General features: G+C 39.3%; 2 protein-coding genes across 4 annotated transcripts in view; both read right to left on the bottom strand.

The window, feature by feature from the left end:
• The window catches only part of ZNF454 (zinc finger protein 454), a 54836-nt gene extending 38787 nt beyond the window's left edge, over positions 1-16049 (bottom strand). Inside the window, exons 1-2 of the mRNA XM_072731846.1 lie at positions 15968-16049; positions 13519-13615 (exon numbers count right to left, since the gene is read on the bottom strand). The gene's annotated coding sequence lies outside the window, so the exon portion shown is untranslated. The remainder of the gene's footprint in view (positions 1-13518; positions 13616-15967) is intronic.
• Positions 1-22964, bottom strand: part of LOC112932476 (zinc finger protein 354B) — a 63592-nt gene that overhangs the window by 10524 nt on the left and 30104 nt on the right. The window contains exons 1-4 of one of the 3 annotated variants that reach the window (XM_026015426.2): positions 15968-16009; positions 13519-13615; positions 4050-4179; positions 3673-3764 (exon numbers count right to left, since the gene is read on the bottom strand). The gene's annotated coding sequence lies outside the window, so the exon portion shown is untranslated. Of the gene's footprint in view, positions 1-3672; positions 3765-4049; positions 4180-13518; positions 13616-15967 lie in introns of those variants that run through there. The other 2 variants (XM_026015423.2, XM_026015425.2) reach the window with 2 other exon arrangements.

The following is a 22964-nucleotide window of genomic DNA, read 5'->3' as shown; positions in this document are numbered from 1 at the left end:
ATCAAAAGGCGCAGGGTTTCAGACTGGATAAAAAAGCAGGACCCATCTATTTGCTGTCTAAAAGAGACTCATTTTATTTTTTATTTTTTTAATTTTTTAAATAAATTTATTTTTTATTGGTGTTCAATTTACCAACATACAGAATAACACCCAGTGCTCATCCCGTCAAGTGCCCCCCTCAGTCCCCGTCACCCATTCCCCCCCCACCCCACGCCCTCCTCCCCTTCCACCACCCCTAGTTCGTTTCCCAGAGTTAGGAGTCTTTATGTTCTGTCTCCCTTTCTGATATTTCCCAACCATTTCTTCTCCCCTCCCACTAGTGGTGGAAGGGGAGGAGGGCGGGGGGTGGGGCTGAATGGGTGACGCGCACTGAGGGGGGCACTTGATAGGATAAGCACTGGGTGTTATTCTCTATGTTGGCAAATTGGACACCAATAAAAAATAAATTTATCATTAAATGAATGAATGAATGAATGAATGAATGAATGAATGAAAAATTAGACCAGGACATAGAGGTTCTATTCTTTGCTAGATGTACTTGGAAATAAGTCACAGGAAGGCAGGGAAATAAAGTTATAACCTTTTTGTTCCAAAATTAGAATTAAACCCTAAGGGAGAAATAAAACAAATCCGTGTTCAACTTCTGGTGTGTCATTCCCCCTCTGAGAGAGGGGCTGGGAGTCCACCCCACAGGATGACTATGAGGAGTGAGTCATGATGGCTGGGGAAGAGCTGAGCACAGCACTCAGTCCTCCATTGTTTTCTTGTCTTGGTTTTGGACAGAATGAGACTAAATGGTAGCTTAATCTGGCAGTAATATTGAAGAAAATCTGGAAAATCAAGACTTGGAGTTATTAGCACATCACCCATTTTCTGGGCTTTGTCCTCTTGCTCCATGTTTCTGGGTCTTTAGTTTCTCCTCTTTGCTCCACTAAATACACTCGTGTCTATTTGCTGGTAAACAAACTAGAGGCACTCGACCTCTGACTTCTCTCAGCTCTCACCCTTTCTCCATTTCCTCTCTATTGAAATGACCATCTGTTAGGTCTTTATGTGTTTGTTCCTTTCCTCATCTACCCCAGCACATTTCCCTCTACACCAAGAGTGCTCTTGCCTAGCCATGTCCTAAGCATCCTTCTGGCTAAGGCTAACAGCACCTTCTAATTCTTAGTTGGCATGCTGTACTCCCACTGCTTCTCTTCCCTTGGCTCTCCTCTCTAAATTCCCTCCTCCATGACTACTCTTTCTTTGCCCTTCACTGGGGCATCTTTGGTGTCAAGTCAATCTTCTTGTCCTTAAGGGACCCATGCTTGCTGGGGCAACCCTTCTCATTCCCTCTCCCTGATAATAATACTCATTGAAATGAATGTCACAGATAGGATGATAGCTTTCAAATCTGCATTTTCATCTAATTTCTAAAAATTTTACTTCATGTCATTCAATATTCACTTAACATACATATATTAAATACCTACTCTGGCAGGCAACATGCCAGGCAGGGGATATAAGGCAAAGTACGCTCAACCATGACAGCTCAGTAAGCCTGCATACTTGTGACTAGACAGAGATTCAGAGAGACAAGGCAAATGTAGTATGAAATACAATCATAAACAAAGGAAGAGTCTTTAGGATTTAGCCCAATGGGGAAGTTGGAAGACCAGTAAAGGAGAGAAAAATCCAGAATCAAAAATACATGTGTTTGCCTCTGCTGCCTCCAGGAAACCCACCAAAATGACAGTGGGATACTGAAAAAGGCATATTAAACCCACCAACATAATCTAGAGAACAAGGGGAAAATGCTGCATACATATACCAAAAACAAAACAAAAAATAACCTAAATATTCTCATACAGATGAGAAATCAATGAATGCATTAAAAAAAGATTGCTATTGGAGATCCCTGGGTGGCTCAGTGGTTTGGTGCATGCCTTCGGCCCAGGGCGTGATCCTGGAGTCCCAGATCAAGTCCCACATCGGGCTCCTTGCATGGAGCCTGCTTCTCCCTCTGCCTGTGTCCCTGCCCCCCCCCCATCTCTCATGAATAAATGAATAAAATCTTTAAAAAAAGATTGCTATAAAGGAAAAAGGAACACTCAGAATGAGAAGTTTCACAGAAATTTAAGAATATAATAGGAATTTTTTTTCAAAGAAGAATGGAAAGAGTAAGTTTAAGGAAATCTTCATATCTCCTGGTACTTTTCCCTTCAAACAAGGCCATGTAGTCAATAGTCAACCACAGGGTCTTTGCACCTGCTGTTCCTTGGGCCCAGCATAGTCTGCCACATGGCCCATCACTTTGTGAGTTATGTGTTCAACAGCCATCTTTAAGGAAAGGCCCTCTCTGATCACTCCCTCTGAAATAAGCTGCTGTTAACTGATCTAGTTCCCTTATGCTTATTGCTTTTTCCACAGAGCACTAGGACTTTACGCTTTTCATTCCTGTCCTTTCCTTCCCCCTCCGTGCTTGCTTTCTTTACTATGGTCTCCTCTACTAGAGTTTAAGATCCATGGGGAAACCACCTGTCTTATTTATTGCTATATCCACAGTGCTAGGAGCAGGGCCTAATGTTCACAAAATGTTTGCTGAATAAATAGGTTATTACGTAAGAATAAATATAAATAGCAACAGTAATCAAATCCACAAAAGTCTATAGTAAAGGCAATTAAAGCTATCTTAAGGGATCATTTTATACATAATAAATTAGCATTAAAAGGCATAAAACATCCAAAGTTGTGCAATGTGTAGCAAGTGATTATAGTAAAATCCTGTTCTTTAAAAAGCTTCCTGGAAACTAGTAGCCATGTTCATAAGATTCTTTGTTCCTGTTGGTGTGTTCTTTTACTGATCTCTTTTATTGCTTTATACTTAGGTAGCCATACACTATCTAGAGTTTAAAAAAAAAAAAGTGCCTGTCTCTTTAGAAAATGCATAAGAAGAAATGGTGATCAATACTTTCATATTGAATAGAGAATATAAGGCTGTAAAATGTATTTTTTCAGAGAAAAGTCAGCAATAACCTCTAACAGAAACTTCATTTGTGAGGGGGATTAGAAACCAGTTAACAAACACTGAGAGGCATTAAATGCTTAGCAGAGAATGGGATGCAGATTGAAAATTTAGGAATGAGAAAGGAAATGTATAAAATATGAGGTTACTGGTGAAAATAAGGCTAAAGTCATCTTTATTTTTAAATGCAGACAATAAAACATGTATACAAGTTTGCAACTCAGGGATAAAAACATTAGTTTCCTTTAAGAAAACTGACAAGGATTTAAATGAAGAAGGGAAAGAAAGCCATGGATATAGGTAATGGCTGAGAAGAAAGACTCATGAAACAGGAAAAGAGAATATTAAGTGGAGGAAGAAAGAGGGAGATTCAAAGTACAGATGAATACAGAGAGGCAATAATAATTGGTCACATTTACGGATGTTCAAGGCAATTATAATAAGTGCTAAAATGTAGTAACTCATTTAAACCTCTACAGTATCACCTCCTTCCATAGTGAGGACTTTTGTAAGACCGAAGGAGGATGAGTGGTGTTAGTAACATAGAGGCCTTTGAGAGAAGACAGTTCCGGGGTGCAGGTCTCCCCAGGAGACCCATGAAGCTCTGCAGTGATTTCTCCCACGGGGACACACCTAGTGACAAGTCCCTACAGCCTGATCCGTACCTGGAGAGAGGCACGCTGAAAGTTCTTTTGTCATCCAGCTCATTCTTCCAGTTCCAGCTGAGAAATCTCATTTGATTTGGAAAGCTGATGCCCTGCTCAGGAGGAGAGGCACTAAATTTGGCTTCTGAACTAAGTATAAAAACCACTTTCAGTACCTGTCCTGTCCCTTCCCCTTCAGGCCTTCTGAGCTTCCATTTTCCATTCTATGTTCAAAGAGGACTATCCTCAAACAATGTTTGAGCAACAATCCTCAAACAATGACCTATCACTGTTTGGATTGCAACTGCAAATTCCTCAATTTCAGCGGTTACACAAGTGTCAGTAGGTGGGGCACAATGTCAGTAGGGAGGTTTTGAGTTACAACGAGAGATCCTTACCTAGTGAAGCCAAGTCCCTGTCCTCCAGCATCACTGTCTCATACAAGTTCCTTTGAGCAGAATCCAGACGAATCCACTCCTCCCAAGTGCAATTCACAGACACATTCCGGAATGTCACTGACTCCTGAAACTATAAATTCCTGCTCAAAGGATTATGCCAATAAAACCCCCTGAGGGAAGTGGGGGGAAAAAAAAGCAGCATTAGAAGAGACAGGACAAAGAGATCTGTGTGAGAAAAATGTGTTACCTGCCAAAAGAAACTAAACAAAAAATGTACAAAAAATGTACATTATCATGAAATAATGTACAATATCATGGATAAATGTAATACCAGAAGTGCTTGGGGTCGCCTGGGTGGCTCAGTCAATTGAGCATCTGACTCCTGATTTCAGCTCAGGTCATGATCTCAGGGTCGTGAGATTGAATCCTGTGCCATGCTGCATGCTGGGCATGGAGCCTACTTAAGATTCCCTCTCTCCTTCTCCCTCTGTCCCTACCTCCACCCATCGTGCGCTCTCTCTCTCAAAGAAATAAAAAGAAAGTGCTTTGGCATGTAAAGACAGGAAGAGGAGGTACTAGGGAGTAATAGGAAAGGCACTGAGGCTGCTCTAGATTTCCACTGGAGAAGGATAGGTGCTGTTTTCATGGCCTCCCATTTACCCCATTGGTGAAGGAGGGATCCCCGCCTTGCAGGGTACAAGATGACTGAACACATGACACCCAGCACCAGACAGAAGGCACTGAGCAGTTTATCAGCCCAGGGAAGGAGGAATTCCTCGGTATGCAGGGCCACCAAGGGGCTGCACTCGTGACCCAGAGGGGCTTTGTAATGACAGGAGAGTGAGGTGAAGATGCAGGGTTGCTGTGGGAAGATGCAGCCAGCTTGTTTGAACAATTTCCTGGGCCATTCCAGAGAAGTGAAACCCATCAGGTTGAGGACTGGACTGGGAGGAGTACACCTGGTTTGGCTGACAGTACAGCTAGCTGGGGAGGGTGCCTTTCCTGCTGGGCTGGGGCAAGGAGACCAGGAGAACTCAGAGCCTGGTCTTCGGAGCCCGACAAGGCTCAGTGTTGTCAAGGCTGCACATGGAATTTCAGGCTTTGCTTATTAGGTGGAATCCCAGTTCCTGGAGGGAAAGCATGTACAAACAGGATACTTGTAGAATATGGTTGAAAGGACCAAGAAAACACCCAGCTTGACTTGAAAGTGGCATTTTGAATTCATAAGCCCATTTCAGCCTTGTTCTCTAGCCCTCAGACTAGGAAGTAAAACATAATAGGCGTTCAGTATCTGTTTAATGAGTGTGATGGTTAATTTTATGTGTCCGCTTGATAGGCTAAGGTATGCCCAGAGAGCTAGTAAAGCATTATTTCTAGATGTTTCTGTGAGGGTGCTCCCAGTGAATCAGTAGACTGAATCAAGATCAGCTCTCAGCAGTGTGAGAGGGCACATCCAGTGCCAAACAGAACAAAAAGGCTGAGGAAGGACTAATTGCTGGCTCTGCTTGAGCTTTGACAGCCACCAGCTCCCTCCCTCAGATGGTCTCTTAGCTCGTGTGCCTTCAGACTTGGACCAGCACTTACACCCTCAGTCCTGATCTCAGGCCTCCAGGTTGGGAGTAGAACTACACCCTGACTTTCCTGGCCTCCAGACCACAGAGCACAGATCATGGGGACTCTTCAGCCTACGGTTATGTTTCTTGGAAGAAGCCTGACTAGTACCAGGAGGGAGCACTAACCCGAGTTTCACATTTGTACTGAGTTTTGCACTAATAGGAGACTCACACACCTCACCTCATTTAATCAATATGGCAACCCATTAGATTTTTAGCACCAAAGTTATTTCCCAGATGAGGAATCTGAAGATCAAAATAGTTAAATAACTTTTCCACAATCTCACAGCTGGGACTCAAACCCAAGGTCACCTCTCTCCTTGTGTTGTGAGAGGAGAAGGCCAAGAAAAGAACCCTTGCAGCCAACCTCCATCAGAGCAAGTGAGAATGTGGGCTGGGGGGAGGGACAGAAAGGAGATTCAGGACTGCAGGTCCGGGAGGAGGGAGTAGGCCAAACTGAAAGAGAGTTGCCAGTTGGAAAATGAGCTAATTTCAGCAGAGTGCTGAAGGCAGAAGTTAGCTTACAGTGGAAGATAAGGAGTCAGAAGCAGCTAGATGGAATTACTTCAGACTTCCGTGGAAAAGATGGGAGAGGAGAGTATGGAAAGAAGTAAGGACTAGGGAACAGGGATAAAGCCATGGGGAGGCTTTCAACTAAGGACAGAGAGCGCTGTACCATGTAAATGGGGAAAGGGGAGAAAAGGCCTGGATGCCAGAGACGGGACATAGCCCACGTCTAAGAAATGTGTGTATTTTACATCCTGCTTGCTGTGAACTTCTAGAAAAAGTTCAGCACTGAAACAGAGTTCATTCTCTTTCTACCTCATTATTTTCTCCTAATATTTAATCAACTATATCAAGATAAAATGTTAAAAGTCACTTACAAATATTGTAAAGAGATGTAGAGGTAGCTACTTGTAGGACATTACACAGCAGAATTTCCATTTTATGAAAGGAACCAAGAAAAAGCATCAGTTTAACAAATGTAAAGAAAGGAAACAGGAAACCATAATAAAAATAAATAGATAATCAGAAAAAGATACTTGTATAACAACATACATGAATGAGTTGACTTTCTCTATTAAGAGACAAAAACACGGGGAGCCCGGGTGGCTCAGCGGTTTAGCGCCGCCTTCAGCCCAGGGCGTGATCCTGGAGACCGGGATGGAGTCCCACATCGGGCTCCCAGCATGGAGCCTGCTTCTCCCTCTGCCTGTGTCTCTGCCTCTCTCTCTCTCTCTCTCTGTGTCTCTGATAAATAAATAAAATCTTTAAAAAATAAAAAAAAATATTAAAAAAAGACAAAAACACTAAAATTGGTTTCAAATCTAGGACATACAAGAGACATACCTAAAGCACCAGAAAGTTAAAAAGTGTGTGTGTGTGTGTGTGTGTGTGTGTGTGTGTGTGTAGGGGGTGGGCAGAGACAAGATACAGCAGGCCAGTGCAAATAAAAAATGCAAGAAAAAAAGAAAAAAGAAACTGGGCTGAGAACATATGAAAATCAGATAAAATAGAATGTATGTGGAAACATACAAGGGGCTTATGCTTTATAAGCCCCTTCTTTGAGAAAAAAGGTAACATCAGAAATAGGATATTCTCTTTCCAAAAATTAATGTACCTTTTTTTGTTGTTTTCAAAAATTGCCTCATTAGCTGAATATATTGGGCAAAATTAAAAACCCAGATTCTGACTGCTATGGGCTGTCTTCCCCCCTTCCCTGGATTCCCATTGGCTTTAGTGCAAAGCTCCCAAGAGTTTCCCAGAGCTGCTCTCTCTTATGAAATATCCTGTGGACCTCTGAGCTGTAGACGGCTCCTGAATGATTTAGGGAAGTAAGAGCATTTTAAAAGGCTAACGTGGGCAGCCCCGGTGGTGCAGCGGTTTGGCGCCACCTGCAGCCGGGGGTGTGATCCTGGAGACCTGGGATCGAGTCCCACGTCAGGTTCCCTGCATGGAGCCTGCTTCTCCCTCTGCCTGTGTCTCTGCCTCTCTCTCTCTCTGGGTCTCTATGAATAAATAAATAAAATCTTAAAAAAAAAAATAAAAGGCTAACGTAAGACTTAATGATGTTCATAAAGTGTATTTGTTGTGTAACTCCCTTCAGAAGTTTCTCCTTTCTCCTTTCCACTTTTCTCTCCAGCTCTACATTAAAAGCACAGGGTAGGGATCTCTGGGTGGCTTAGCGGTTTGGCACCTGCCTTTGGCCGGGGGCATGATCCTGGAGTCCCAGGATCTGGGACTCAGTCCCAGTCTGGGAGTCAGACTCCCAGCATGGAGCCTGCTTCTCCCTCTGCCTTTGTCTCTGCCTCTCTCTCTCTCTCTTATCATGAATAAATAAATAAAGTCTTTTTAAAAATTTTTTTTAAAAAAAGCACAGGGTAAAGTAACTCATGGTGTTTGAAATAAGCAGCTTCATGGTCTCATTCGTGTAAAAGGTTTCCTTGAGCCTAAAGATACAGACTTTTTGTTATTGTTATCTTTGAAAAGACTGAGGATCAAATGGGATAAATGGGAATATTTTAAATGATCAAAGTATAATTTATAAAAAAGTAATGACAGTGATGAAATTTGATGCACTACAGCAATAAATGTCTCAGATATAATTCTCAGCAATCTGATTTTTATTTAAGATTTATTTATTTATTTGAGAGACAACACATGTGCACATGAGCCTGTGGGTTGGGGGTGCTGCAGAATCAGAGGGAGAGAATCTCAAGTGGACTCCTTGCAGAGTGCAGAGCCCAATGTGGGGCTTAATCCATGACCCTAAGATCATAGCTGCACCAAAACCAAGAGTCAGAGGCTTAAACAAATGAGCCCCCCAGGTGCCCCATCAATCCAGTTTAAAAAAAAAAAACCGCAATCACAATAGCAACAAAAAATGAAACCTCAGAATACACTTAATAGGAATATACAAGATTCTTGTGATCAGACTTAAAAGCCATAATGAAGGATCTGAATAAAATGAAGGGTAGTTTTTTCTTATTCAATAGGAAGAGTAAACTTTGTAAAAGATGGTTGTCTTCTTCAAATTGATATAGATTGGGATCCCTGGGTGGCGCAGCGGTTTGGCGCCTGCCTTTGGCCCAGGGCGCGATCCTGGAGACCCGGGATCGAATCCCACGTCAGGCTCCTGGTGCATGGAGCCTGCTTCTCCCTCTGCCTGTGTCTCTGCCTCTCTCTCTCTCTCTGTGACTATCATAAATAAATAAAAACTTAAAAAAAAAAAAAAAAAAAAAAAAAAAAAAAAAAAACAAATTGATATAGATTTAATGGAATTCAAATCAGAATTGCATACTTTTTTTAAAAAAGATTTTATTTATTTATGAGAGACACAGATTGAGAAGCAGAGACATAGGCAGAGGTAGAAGCAGGCTCCCTGTAAGGAGCCTGATGTGGCATTTGATCCCAAATCCCGGGATCACGCCTTGAGCTGAAGGCACACGCTCAACTGCTGAGCCACCCAGGTGTCCCAAGAATTGCATACTTTTTAACTTACTATTAGAACTTGGTAATAGTTAATAAAATTTAACTATAAGAATAAATGTAAAAGAGCAGTACAGGAATTAAAAATTTGAAAAGGGGAGATTTGCTTTATGAAATAACAAATTCTAAAACAAAATAATGTATTATATAGCAGGAATAGCAGCAGGAATTGAGCAGAATCCAGAAAAACTTGTGTAATATATATATAAATATAGTATACATTAAAGGCAGCATTTCCAATCTATGGAGAAGCAGCAGATTATTCAGGATATTACATCAGTTGGAATTCCATCTCCTCAAGAGTGTCACTCTGGCTCTGCCCAGCTAAAACAGACATTAAACTCCACCATGCTGCCCTGCTGTGTGGCTATCACAGCACCTAACAACGTCCTCAGTAATTATTCCTTCTTCTCTCCTGCCTCCCCTTTCTGTAAGGCAGGATCTAGGAGAAAGAGACCTAGTCTGTCTCACTGCCATTTTCCCAACGTCCAGAATACTGCCTAATGCGTGGTAGGCAGGTGCTTACTCCCTATTTAGCAAATGGATGGATGATGAAATGCTATACCACATTGTTAATGAAGTTAAATTCCAACCTCACATTATATACAATAAATTCCAGATAGCTCAGAGAATTTAAAATATGTCAATTTAAAATGATAAAACTAATAGAAAACGTAGAAAAATATTTATATAATGTTAGATACAGAAAGCCTTTCATAGCCTGATTCCAAAGCCAAACAAAGGGGAGGAAAGGTAACTGCATAAAACTTCAAAACTTATTTGTAGCAGATGTTATAAACAAATTTAAAAGAAATGACAGGGAATAAATAATATTGACAATTTATGGCAAAGGATTAGTATCAAATCCTGCACAAAAGGCTTCTTTTATATACAAACCACCCAGTATAAAACTGGGCAAGGATATAAACGTATTTAAAAGGCCTGAAGAATGTATGTCCATGCTTATTTTTGAGGGCTTGAGACCTGCAAGTATATATTATAGTTGTAACAGGCCTAGTATGTATATTCAGAAAAAGAAAAGCTTAAAAGCAAACACAAGTCATACTTGGGGGATTCATAGTCACATCATCAGCCTACAAAGGAAAGATGGAAAAAGTAGAACAGTTCAAATGCTTCGCTGATACGTCCCAGGTGTAACTGTCTAGATCATCCAAGACAAAGACTGGGGAGCTGTTCCAGGTTAAGGGAGGCTAAGGAAATGAGACAGCTCAAAGCCAGTTATGATCTGGATTGGGTCCTGGACCAGATAAAGGACATTTGTGTCAAAATATGTGTTAAGGTTTGTAGATTAGCTAACTGTGTCCATGGCAGTGTCCTCACTTGTTAATTGTATTCTGGTGAAATAAAATGAAAAGCTTGTTTTTAGGAAACACATACTAAGGTATTCAGAAATCAAACCAGTGATTGCCTGAGGCCGGGGATGTGGACGGAAGGGGGTGATGACACTTTCTGGAGTAATGAAAACGTTCCATAGCTTGATTGGGGTGGTGATTATGTTAGTGCATAAATTTGTCAAAACTCGATGAATTTAATATGCTTAAAATGGATTATTTTATGTAAAATTACACCTGGAAAAAAAAGCTAATTTAAAAACTCAATTAACCCTATTTTAACTAAATAAAGTAAAATCAAGGCTCCTGACAATCAAAAGACAACCTTCATCAACCAAAATCTTCTGAACACTCCCTCCCAAACCTTCTTTTCCAGAAACTCCCTCTTTCTTCTGCTTATTTTTTGAGTTATATTGCCTTTTATAACTGAGCTTGATAATACTAAGGAGAGAAAGTAGTACAAAAAGAAATCACAACAGTTAGTACTTGTCTCCATGAAGCCTTCTTTAAACTGTTTCTTTTGATAAATACACAAGTGACATATCTGAGAGAACTCTAATACATGATCTTATGAATAGAGAGAACACCACGAGTCCTGTGGGATTGCAAAGTTAAGTAAGCCTAACCTTAAAGCAAACAAAAAAATTGAAGGTCTCCTGGGGCCAAGTCCCCTTGATTTCTCCTTCTTTTTCCAGAGAAGCAACAACTTAAGGTTCTAGTAAAAACTAGCAGGTTCCATATTCTTTCTATTTTTTAAAACTTTACTATTTATTTATTTATTTATTTATTTATTTATTTATTTATTTATTTATTTATTTATTTATTTATTTATTTATTTATTTATTTATTTATTTATTTATTTATTTATTTATTTATTTATTTATTTATTTATTTATTTATTTATTTATTTATTTATTTATTTATTTATTTATTTATTTATTTATTTATTTATTTATTTATTTATTTATTTATTTATTTATTTATTTATTTATTTATTTATTTATTTATTTATTTATTTATTTATTTATTTATTTATTTATTTATTTATTTATTTATTTATTTATTTATTTATTTATTTATTTATTTATTTATTTATTTATTTATTTATTTATTTATTTATTTATTTATTTATTTATTTATTTATTTATTTATTTATTTATTTATTTATTTATTTATTTATTTATTTATTTATTTATTTATTTATTTATTTATTTATTTATTTATTTATTTATTTATTTATTTATTTATTTATTTATTTATTTATTTATTTATTTATTTATTTATTTATTTATTTATTTATTTATTTATTTATTTATTTATTTATTTATTTATTTATTTATTTATTTATTTATTTATTTATTTATTTATTTATTTATTTATTTATTTATTTATTTATTTATTTATTTATTTATTTATTTATTTATTTATTTATTTATTTATTTATTTATTTATTTATTTATTTATTTATTTATTTATTTATTTATTTATTTATTTATTTATTTATTTATTTATTTATTTATTTATTTATTTATTTATTTATTTATTTATTTATTTATTTATTTATTTATTTATTTATTTATTTATTTATTTATTTATTTATTTATTTATTTATTTATTTATTTATTTATTTATTTATTTATTTATTTATTTATTTATTTATTTATTTATTTATTTATTTATTTATTTATTTATTTATTTATTTATTTATTTATTTATTTATTTATTTATTTATTTATTTATTTATTTATTTATTTATTTATTTATTTATTTATTTATTTATTTATTTATTTATTTATTTATTTATTTATTTATTTATTTATTTATTTATTTATTTATTTATTTATTTATTTATTTATTTATTTATTTATTTATTTATTTATTTATTTATTTATTTATTTATTTATTTATTTATTTGCAGGGGGGAGCAGCAGAGGGAGAGGGAGACCCAGGCTCCCTGCTGAGCAAGGAGGCCAATACAGGACCAGGATCATGACCTGAGCTGAAGGCAGACACTTCACCAATTGAGCCACCCAGGTACCCCTAGCAGGTTCCATTTTCAAAGTGATCTCTCAGGACAAAAGCCCTGGGCTCCTCACTACTTTTTCACCACCTGATTTCCTTTAGCTTCTTCCTAGAAAAGCTAGGAACATGCTGACTCCCTTATCAAAATTCTTCCTCTTCCACCCCCATGCCTATCACCCTGCCAGACACACAAACTCCCCCTTCCTAATACTTGACCCCAAACTTTGTATTTGATTCCCTCATTACCAGTCACTGCTCCATTTGCTCCACCTCCAAAACTAAAATGCCAAGCTAAAATAATGCTAAGAATGCCTTACCAAGTACCCTCTAACATTACAGTAACCATGCTGAGCACTTTTTACTTACATTATTTCCCTTGAACGTTCAACAAACCTATGAGATACGTTATTACTAAATGAAATAAGCCACATGAAATGCTTAGTAATATCAAGTAGGTGTCCGTCATCACCATGAGGGAACTTCAGGAAATTCAGGTTACTTACCCAAGACAATGCAGCCATTGTTGGTAGAGTCAGGATTTAAAATTGGGACACTTTAACTCCAGGATAGCAAATCTTGTCCAGTTATATCCATCCCACCCTACTTCTCCTGGTTGCCACAAATCTTGGAACACTGACAATCTGGGTACCTGGTCATACTTACTATCACGTTCACGTATAATCATCCTGACTGTATCTTGTAGAGATATGACCTCTTTTATGTTCCCTATAAGCACCCAGATCATCTTTCATGACTTTTGTTCCATTGATGATGCCTAATGGCACCAAAAGCTCAGGAGGCCAGGGCTTCCAGTTAAATAAGGAGGTGGCCACTGAGGACAGAGCTGAGGGACACTAACAGGCAGTGTGGGAAATATCCAGCATTTGGAGACCTCAGCAGCCCCATCCTCTGCAGTGATGCCCCCACACAGCACAGGATTAAGTAAGTGGTAAGGAGTAAGGGAGAGGGTTCAGAGAGGAAAGATGAGCTCACCTGAGCTGCAGATGGCAGAGGCCCAACAGCCATTGCCTTCTCTTTCCTTCCAGTGCCGTCCTTCCTAGGAGATAGGCAGGATCCAGAGGAGGGAGAGCTGAAGGAAGGAAAAGAAGCCATGAGAAATGAGACTCCTGCAACAACCACAAATTAAATACCTACAGATCAACCAAATAAGAAATGTATAGCACCTACTTAAGGAAAACTATAATTTTTATTTATGAAGTTTATTTTGCTAAGCTTATGTAGATATATAAAGAAGGATGAAGAGAGACATACTGTATTCCTGGATAGGCTGTCACCATATCTAAATTGTCACTTCCTTGAAATTACCTTATAAACTTAACATGTTCCTAACCAAGTTATACCTAAGTAATAGTATTTTTAAGATAATTATGGAAAAGATTTTTTTAAATTAATTGTGTCATTTGACAGCCAGGAAACATGTGAAAGGGAAGAGTGGTGAGGGAGAATCTGCCTGCCAGATATCCTAAAGCTATAATAATTAGAACACAGTGTTCTGGAACAGGCTGAGTCATTCATTCACCAGATAGTGTTGACCACCTACTGTGTACCAGGCACCATGCTGAGGGGATGGTAAATTACAGCCTAAATAAAACAAATAAACAAGTTCTCTGAAGCCTCAATTAAAATCCTACCAACACAAAGAGTTCAGAAAAAATTTTATATATAAGAATTCAGTGAAAAAAAATAATTAGTCATAACTTGGAACAAGGGCTTATCATTTGGAAATGAATAGAAATTGTACATAAAATCAAACTAAAGTACCAGAAGAAAGGCAGATGAACAATTTTGTGATAATGGGAGAGAAGGCCCCCTAACAATGATGTCAAAGACCCAAACTTGAAGGGAAGGTTTTTGTTTGTAACCTTATGAAATGCAATGTTTCTGCCTAGTAAAACACTGTATATCAAATACAGAATTTAAAAACAAAACTCAAAATTGCATCAAAATATTCATTAGTGTTGAAAACAAACTTAAACAACCCTATAGTTTGCACCTCTCAGAAAGTTGAATAGGAACACCCAGACTTGTGGGTCCATCAGGCACCCTTTACATTGCAAATGTTCATAAACTACTGCTTTTCTGGAGTAAGACAGAGGGTATCAAAAGCCTTACAGTATGACTCTGAAGTTTCATCCAAAGAGATTTAAAGAATGAGACTGGAATGCAAAGATGTATGCAGCCAGATGGCCTATATTGTTTTTAACATGAGGGGGGTAAAAAAAACCTGAGAAAGAATATAAAGGCCTTAAAGGGAGGATTGAATATGGCACAGACATAGTTTTTTCACACTCTTTAAAATGACAGTTGTTTTTAAAAACTGGTAAAACTCGATGTTTTCAAAATACTGTTTTTTAAAAAGTTTATTCTCCACCTGGTCCGATTGGTATTTACGTAGATAAAAACATTTGTAAAAAATCGTGGAACTTAATATTTGTGCACCTTAAAACCTTTCCAAATGTATTTCAAATCGCAGTTTTAAAAGTAAATAGAGAAAAGGACACCAATGTCCACATCTTTGTGTAAAAACAAAGCCTTTCTATGTTTATATGCCAACATGCAGATTTTGAGTTTTCATATAATTTTTTTCTTTATGCTCCTCTGAATTTTCTATTTTCCTATAGGGAACTTTCTTTTGGGGGGTGGGAGGGGCGGAGAAAAAATTGCTTTAAAAAAAGAAATTAGGGATCCCTGGGTGGCGCAGTGGTTTGGCGCCTGCCTTTGGCCCAGGGCGCGATCCTGGAGACCCGGGATCGAATCCCACATCAGGCTCCCGGTGCATGGAGCCTGCTTCTCCCTCCGCCTGTGTCTCTGCCTCTCTCTCTCTCTCTGTGACTATCATAAATAAATAAAAAATTAAAAAAAAAATTTAAAAAAAATAAAAAAAATAAAAAAAGAAATTAAAGGATTCCCTGAAATAGAAATCTGCACGGGTGGGCCTCCCCATTCTCAGGAGACAGTGAAGGGGAGCGGGCGCCAGCGCCGCTCGGATCGGTGATCACAGAGGGCGCGTCCGCCAGAGGAGGCGGACACAAAGGGCAGGTGCTGCAGCCCTGAGACCGCGCACCGGGTGCAGCACCGCCCGAGACTTCCGAAGCCGGGCCCGGGGAAAGCCCGCGGCAGGGTGGAGCCCTCGGGCCTGGGACGGTCGCACCAGGTCCCCCGCCCTCGCCGCTCCCGACAGGTGGCGGCCCTCCGCTCTGGGTGTTCCTACCCGGCCCGGATCCCGGGGCGAGAGAGCGCGCACCTGGAGTGAGCGGCCCAGCGCGGCGCAGGGAAGAGAGGACGCGGCCCCCGGCCCATCCGCCGCCGGCCCCGCCCCTCCGGGGCCTCGCCCAGCCGTCCTGGTCCTCCCGGCCTCCTGCCTGGTCCTCCGCCCGGCGCCACCCCAATATGGTGCGTCTCACCGTGGCCCCACACTCACCCTCTCGCGGCGGAGCGGGAGCCACCAGTGCGAACGCAGCCCTGCGGCGCCTGCCTCCAGGGCGCCAGACTACATTTCCCACAAGGCCGCAGGGGTGCGGCGCGGCCGTTGGAGCGCGCAGGCGCAGCCCGCGGAAGGGTGAGACATTCCAGGGGAAGGACCCTAATGGCTTCCGGCTGGCTTCCAGCTTGGCTTCTTGTCGGTGGTGGTTTTTCGTCTCTGGAAGCTGGAAGAGGACTGCGTGACGACCTTGTCCGGTTACCCCGAAGTCGCCCCTCGTTAGAGCCCTAACTAAGCCTCGCTTTCCTCTTGGAAATAACGAGTCCCTTGCACAGTTGTCAGAAGGCAGTAACCGTACACAGAGTGGGCCCTCCGTGAACAGTGATCACTGTACCCCACCCGGGCTCAGTGTCAGGCGCCACGCTGGGTGCTCACCACTAGCACGCGTACAATGCAGCGAAAGTTTCCAGTTAAAAATATGGCCAGAGTCCCTTCAGCTGGATCTGTCGCTGGAACTTGGAGAAATAGATGACATTTGGGCCACATATGGTAGCGTAGATTGTAATGCTTGGTTTTATAAAGGTAACCGCTGATTTCTTCTGCCTTTCTATTGCTGTGACAGAGACTTGACCAAACTTCAGACAGTTCCCTCTGAGTTCTCGTTCTACTAGGCCCTATTGGGCCCAGTCTCTAGCCTGCGGAGCCTTCGTTTTACCGAACATCCGGCTAAGTCAGTTTAGGAAGATGCCCCATTCTTGGTATCTGATCAAATGCCTTATCCCCTACTTTTGATGTCTACGTCCTTGGGCTGCCTTTACCAAAAATCCTATTGAGACAGGTTCGCAGGAATCCCCCAATTTTGCAGTCTCCTTTTGGTATTTTTCCATCCACTAACCCCTTTACTCTGCTTGTTGCTTCTGTCCATCCGCAACTCTCCTTGCTGTATTGGGAGTTGAATTCAATTTTACTGAAGCCGCTCTCCTCTGTTGGAGTAGTACGGAATAAAGTATTTCTTTACTACTTTTAATTGATACCTTTCTTTATTTAACTAACTTTATTCCCTTTTGAGAGCTGTCTGAACTATTGCAAAATACTGAAAAATATGAAAATCTTCATGATTCCTTTCATCAAGCTAAAGTAACCCATTCCTTTAATCAAGCTAAAGTAACCCAGAAAAATATGAAAATCTTCATGATTCCTTCAATCAAGCTAAAGTAACCCAGCACCAAACCAAGTAAAAATCTATCACTACAATAATACAAAAACCTTGAACCAGTTTCTCCACCACTACAGGTCATTCTTAAATTAGAAACTACATGAACATATTCATCATAGTTGTGCTGCTATAGAGAAACTGTCCTTGATAAAACTCACAATATTTAGTGTGCAATTTACAAATAAGTATGCAGAGGTATAGAGGGGAGAGGGAGGACAAATAAAGTAAACCACATACACACACAAAAACGAACAAAAATTTGGACAAATGTACATAAGGAGATGGCAGCGATAAATCCAAGTCTATCAGTAGTCACTAGATATGCACATGGACTGAACTTTCCAAACTATAAAACTAGATTTTTTAAAACATAGCTATATGATAAAACAAGGATACACACATCTTAAAAGTAGAATGTTGGAAAACGGTACACCTGACAAATATTGGCCAAAGTAAATTCATGTGGCTGCATTTAGTTCTATAAGAAATAACATGTTAAAAAAATATTACTAGAAGTAGGGAAGGTGGGCAGCCTGGGTGGCTCAACGGTTTAGCGCCTGCCTTTAGCCCAGGGCCTGATCCTAGAGACCCAGGATCGAATCCCACATCAGGCTGCCTGCATGGAGCCTGCTTCTCCCTCTGCCTGCGTCTCTGCCCCCCCCCCCCTCTCTCTCTCTCTCTGTGTCTCTCATGAATAAATAAGTAAAAAAAAAAAAAAAAAGAGGAAGGGAAGGTAATTACATAACAATAAAAAGTTATTTTACCAAGAGAAAATGAACTCATAGTTTTGAAGCTATAACAATATAGCTTCAAAATATATAAAGCAAAAATTGACAGAAGAATTGACAAATCCATTACAGATGTATTTTTAACCTGTCATTATCAGTAACTGGTAGAAAAGCTACCCACCCCCCATGGCACTAAAATATGGAATTTTTGATAGCACAATTAATGTATTTACCTTAATAAATATATAGAATTCTACATTCAAAAGTTAATGAAAACACTTTTTGAATCACGGTTTTTAAAAAAATGACCTAATGCTAAGCTATGAAGTAGTCTCAAACATTTCAAAGAATTGGTATCATAAAAACCACATAATTTCACAACAATGCCAATTAGACATTGTTTTAAAAGATTTATTTGTTTTAGAGAAAGAGAACACAAGCAGGGGGAGTAGCAGAAGGAGAGGAAGAGAACCTCAAGCGGGCTCCAACTCCCTGCTGAGCATGCAGAACCTGGCTGGATCCCATGACCTGAGCCAAAATCAAGAGGTGGTGACTTAACTGAGCCACCCAGGCACCCCCTCAATTACACATTTTTTAAAAGACCAGAAACTTCTTTAAAAATTTAGATAAAGGAATATTTACAGATTGGGCCAATTGTGCTAACAGATTCTTTTACCAAACTCTGATCAGACTCCTCTGATTTTGTTCAACTGCCCCATTGCAGCAAGTACCTCCTTGATACTTGGACCCGAGACTGCCCTTCCCGCCTTGAATTCTCATCCCTGTTTCCTTAACTCAAGGGGACACCCTGTTCTCTGCCTGTATCCCCCTCCTCACTGCATCCTGGGAGCTCCACAGCTCTGATCTGGGGCATCCACGGGGCTCCTGTTCTCAGTTCCTGCCTCCAGACACTGTGCTTTACTCCTGTTATTAAGTCACATGGAGTTCATCTGGCTTTTTACTCATCTGGTGCTGGAAGTCTGGATCCTGTGCTTTCATCACAGGCATATGGAGAAACTTGACATTCTTTATTACCTTAAAATGACATGATTCTAGCTTATATTCTGGAACATTAGATTATTTTCATTACTGCAATTTCCCATATTTTAACAGTTTCCCAGGTAAGACATTAATAGGTTGCCACACATTAAAAGTATATTTTATTTTTTTAATTTTTATTTTTTCAATATTTTTTCTCCAACTTGAGTAGAGTTGACACAATGTTACATTAGTCTCATGTATTAATATAGCGATTTGACAAGTCTTTACATTATGCTGGGTTCACAAGTGTAGCTACCATCTATCACCATATAATGCTATTATCTTATCATTGAGTATATTCCTTATTCTGTGCCATTTATTCCTGTCTTACTCATCCCATAACTAGAATACAATATCTCCCACTCCCCTTCACCTATTTTGCCCATTCATCTGCCCCCTACCCATCAGTTTGTTCTATTTATATTTATAGGTCTGATTCTTTTTATTTGCTTATTCATGTGTTATTGTTTATTTTTTTACTTACTTTAAAAAATTATTTTTATTGAAGTTCAATTGCCAACATACAGCATAACACCCAAGTGCTCATCCCATCAAGTGCCCCCCTCAGTGCCCATCACCCAGTCAACCCAACTCCCTGCCTAACTCCCCTAACACTACCCCTTGTTCATTTCCCAGAGTTAGGTGTCTCATGTTTTGACACCCTCACTACTATTTTCACTGATTTTCTCTCCTTTCCCTTTATTCCCTTTCACTATTTCTTATATTCCCCAAAGGAATGAGACCATATAATGTTTGTCCTTTTCCAATTGACTTATTTCACTCAGCATAATACCCTCCAGGTCCATCCACGTCGAAGCAAATGGTGGGTAGTTGTCGTTTCTAATGGCTGAGTAATATTCCATTGTATACATAGACCACATCTTCTTTATCCATTCATCTTTCGATGGACACCGAGGCTCCTTCCACAGTTTGGCTATTGTGGACATTGCTGCTATAAACATCGGGGTGCAGGTGTCCCGGCGTTTCACTGCATCTGTATCTTTGTGGTAAATCCCCAGCAGAGCAATTGCTGGGTCGTAGGGCAGGTCTATTTTTAACTCTTTGAGGAACCTCCACACAGTTTTCCAGAGTGGCTGCACCAGTTCACATTCCCACCAACAGTGTAAGAGGGTTCCCTTTTCTCCGCATCCTCTCCAACATTTGTTGTTAACCGTCTTCTTAATTTTCCCCATTCTCACTGGTGTGAAGTGGTATCTCATTGTGGTTTTGATTTGTATTTCCCTGAAGGCCAGCGATGCAGAGCATTTTCTCACGTGCATGTTGGCCATGTCCATGTCTTCCTCTGTGAGATTTCTCTTCATGTCTTTTGCCCATTTCATGATTGGATTGTTTGTTTCTTTGGTGTTGAGTTTAATAAGTGCTTTATAGATCTTGGAAACTAGCCCTTTATCTGATACGTCATTTGCAAATATCTTCTCCCATTCTGTAGGTTGTCTCTTAGTTTTGTTGACGGCTTCTTTTGCTGTACAGAAGCTTCTAATCTTGATGAAGTCCCAGTAGTTCATTTTTGCTTCGGTTTCCCTTGCCTTCATGTATCTTGCAAGAAGTCGCTGTGGCCAAGTTCCAAAAGGGTGTTGCCTGTGTTCTCCTCTAGGATTTTGATGGAATCTTGTCTCACATTTAGATCTTCCATCCATTTTGAGTTTATCTTTGTGTATGGTGTAAGAGAATGGTCTGTTTTCATTCTTCTGCACGTGGCTGTCCAAGTTTCCCAGCACCATTTATTGAAGAGACGGTCTTTCTTCCAGTGGATAGTCTTTCGTACTTTGTCGAATATTAGTTGACCATAAAGTTGAGGGTCCACTTGTGGATTCTCTATTCTGTTCCATTGATCTATGTGTCTGTTTTTGGTGCCAGTACCACACTGTCTTGATGATTACAGGTTTGTAGTACAACCTGAAATCTGGCATTGTGATCCCCCCAGCTCTGGTTTTCTTTTCTTTTCTTTTCTTTTCTTTTCTTTTCTTTTCTTTTCTTTTCTTTTCTTTTCTTTTCTTTCTTTTCTTTTTTCTTTTCTTTTTTCTCTTTTCTTTTCTTTTTTTTTCTGGCTTTCTTTGTTATATTCCCCTGGCTATTTGGGGTCTTTTCTGATTCCACACAAATCTTAAGATGATTTGTTCCAACTCTTTGAAGAAAGTCCATGGTATTTTGATAGGGATTGAATTAAATGTGTAAATTGCCCTGGGTAACATTGACATTTTCACAATATTAATTCTTCCAATCCATGAGCATGGAATATTTTTCCATCTCTTTGTGTCTTCCTCGATTTCTTTCAGAAGTGTTCTGTAGTTTTGAGGGTATAGATCGTTTACCTCTTTGGTTAGGTTTATTCCTAGGTATCTTATGCTTTTGGGTGCAATTGTAAATGGGATTGACTCCTTAATTTCTCTTTCTTCAGTCTCATTGTTAGTGTATAGAAATGCCACTGACTTCTGGGCATTGATTTTGTATCCTGCCACACTGCCGAATTGCTGGATGAGTTCTAGCAATCTTGGGTTGGAGTCTTTTGGGTTTTCTATGTACAGTATCATGTCATCTGCAAAGAGGGGGAGTTTGACTTCTTCTTTACCAATTTGAATTGCCCTTTATTTCTTTTTGTTGCCTGATTGCTGAGGCTAGGACTTCTAGTACTATGTTGAATAGCAGTGGTGAGAGTGGACATCCTTGTCGTGTTCCTGATCTTAGGGGAAAGGCTCCCAGTGTTTCCCTATTGAGAATGATATTTGCTGTGGGCTTTTCGTAGATCGCTTTTAAGATGTTGAGGAATGTTCCCTCTATCCCTACACTATGAAGAATTTTGATCAGGAATGGATGCTGTATTTTGTCAAATGCTTTCTCTGCATCTATTGAGAGGGTCATATGGTTCTTGTTTTTTCTCTTGCTGATATGATGAATCACATTGATTGCTTTACGAGTGTTGAACCAGCCTTGCATCCCGGGGATAAATCCCCCTTGGTCATGGTGAATAATCTTCTTAATGTATTGTTGGATCCTATTGGCTAGTATCTTGTTGAGAATTTTTGCATCCGTGTTTCTCAGGGATATTGGTCTATAATTCTCCCTTTTAATGGGGTCTTTGTCTGGTTTTGGAATTAAGATGATAGAACAAGTTTGGAAGTACTCCATCTCTTTCTATCTTTCCAAACAGCTTTAGTAGAATAGGTATGGTTTCTTCTTTAAACGTTTGATAGAATTTCCCTGGGAAGCCATCTGGCCCTGGACTTTTGTGTCTTGAGAGGTTTTTGATGACTGCTTCAATTCCCTCCATTGTTATCAGCCTGTTCAGGTTTTCTGTTTCTTCCTGTTCCAGTTTTGGTAGTTTGTGGTTTTCCAGAAATGCATCCATTTCTTCTAGATTGCCTAATTTATTGGCGTATAGCTGCTCATAATAAGTTTTTAAAATCGTTTGTATTTCCTTGGTATTAGTTATGATCTCTCCTTTCTCATTCATGATTTTATTAATTTGAGTCTTTTCTCTCTTCTTTTTAATAAGGCTGGCTAACGGTTGATCTATTTTATTAATTCTTTCAAAGAACCAACTCCTGGTTTTGTTGATCTATTCCACAGTTCTTCTGGTCTCTATTTCATTGAGTTCTGCTTGAAACTTTATTAATTCTCTTCTTCTGCTGGGTGTAAGATCTATTTGCTGTTTTTTCTCCAGCTCTTTTAGGTGCAAGAGTAGCTTTTTTATTTGAGTTCTTTCCAGTTTCTGGATGGATGCTTGTATTGTAATGTATTTCTCCCTCAGGACTCCTTTTGCTGTATCCCAAAGATTTTGAATGGTTGTATTCTTCATTCTCATTAGTTTCTATGACTCTTTTTAATTCTTCTCTAATTTCTTGGTTGACCCTTTCATCTTTTAGCAGGATGGTCCTTAACCTCTACGTGTTTGAAATCTTTCCAAACTTCTTGTGATTTAGTTCTAGTTTCAAAGCATTATGGTCTGAAAATATGCAGGGGACAATCCCAACCTTTGGGATCAGTTAAGACA

This window comes from Vulpes vulpes, chromosome 12 (genome assembly GCF_048418805.1).
Source record: "Vulpes vulpes isolate BD-2025 chromosome 12, VulVul3, whole genome shotgun sequence".
NCBI lineage: Eukaryota > Metazoa > Chordata > Mammalia > Carnivora > Canidae > Vulpes > Vulpes vulpes.
This window is presented reverse-complemented; position numbering and strand designations above follow the sequence as displayed.